General features: G+C 39.4%; 1 pseudogene; it reads left to right on the top strand.

Moving 5' to 3' along the window:
* The first annotated feature begins 365 nt into the window (after positions 1-365).
* Positions 366-1,306, top strand: LOC106831220 (olfactory receptor 7A17-like; annotated as a pseudogene).
* The last annotated feature ends 242 nt before the right edge of the window (positions 1,307-1,548 follow it).

Here is a 1,548-nt window from a genome sequence, read left to right as displayed (position 1 = left end):
TACTTGATTATATTCTTTCTCCATCATTAGATTAGGGACTTCAGTCTTTCAGCATTTTTTTCTCTGGAAAGTTTTTGGAAAATGGTCTATATTCAAAATATATTCTTCAAATACACGCAAGATATTTAGTAAAACAGTAGTATAAATTATGCTTGAGGAACAAGTTGCCAGTGGGAAAGGAATTCCTAATGAGAAATAGCACTAGTGATGCCCTAATGAAAACCAGACCATACATAAAATACTGAAATTAATTTCTTGATTCTAAAATATATTTCTACACATGTCATTTGTGGTAGGTTACTAACACTTGCTTGTATGAAAATTAGTCATTTATTTTTTCTATTTCTGGTAGTCACCTCCTGCACATGGAACCAGGGAATGATATATGTTTTTCAGAATTCTTTCTTCTGGGACTTTCAGAGGAACCAGAATTACAGTCCCTCATATTGTACTTTTCCTCACTGTGTACCTGATCACTGGGTTTGGAAACCTGCTCATCACCCTGGCTTCCATCTTTGACTCCCACATCCACATACCCACGTACTTCTTCCTCTCCAACCTGTCCTTTTTGGACATCTGTTTTATCTCCACCACCATACCAAAGATGCTGCTGAACATGCAGACCCAGAGAAAAGGCATACCTATGAAGGCTGAATCACCCAGATGTATTTTTACATTTTCTTTGCTGGATTAGATGACTTTCTCCTGACTGTAAAGGCCTACGACTACTTTGTGGCCATCTGCCACCCCTTGAACTACATGGTGATTATCAACTCCAGCTCTGTACACAGCTGTTCAGTGTCCTGTTTCATGAGTACCTTTTATTCTTTGTTACAAAGCTTAATGGTGTTACAATTGTTCTTCTGCAGAGACTTAGAAATTCCCCAATTTTTCTTTGAACACAATCAGATGTTCCAAATTGCCTGTTCTGACGCCTTTCTCAATAACATGGTGATGTGTGTTGCAGCTGCGCTGCTGGCTGGTGGGCCCTTGCTGGCAGCCTTTCCTCATACTCAGTTTCCTTCACATGTGGACTCTCATCAGCTCAGGGGAAGTAGAAAGCATTTTCCACCTGTGCGTCTCACCTCTCAGTTGTCTCCTTGTTTCATTGTATGAGCCTAGGAGTGTACCTCAGCTCTGCTGCTACCCACAGCTCACAATCAAGTGCCACAGCCTCAGTGATGTACACTGTCGTCACTCCATGGCAAACCCCTTCATCTATGGTCTGAGAAATGAAGATATAAGGAGGGCTCTGAAATCATTCTTTGGGATGGAATCTATAAAAGAAATAATTGTCCTTGTCTGAAGAAGTGCCTTGATTGCAGGGTTAAAAGCTTTGGAGCCAGAAATTGATTTTCTTTGATCAGATGGTGAAAGTAAAACTTGCTCTTCCTATTTTTTCCATGAGTGTCCATTTCTTTGATTAAACTTCTTTATAAAATTTAAGTAATTCACTTTATTAAACTTTTGTTCAATTTGATATATAGATAGTTTTCCCATGGTAAAATCCTCCACCATTTTGGCGAGTTGCTCAGTTTCTGGGTCTCT

This window comes from Equus asinus, chromosome 10 (assembly GCF_041296235.1).
Source record: "Equus asinus isolate D_3611 breed Donkey chromosome 10, EquAss-T2T_v2, whole genome shotgun sequence".
In the NCBI taxonomy this organism is placed as follows: domain Eukaryota; kingdom Metazoa; phylum Chordata; class Mammalia; order Perissodactyla; family Equidae; genus Equus; species Equus asinus.
The sequence above is the reverse complement of the archived record's forward strand: the minus strand, read 5'-3'. Positions and strand labels throughout refer to the sequence as shown.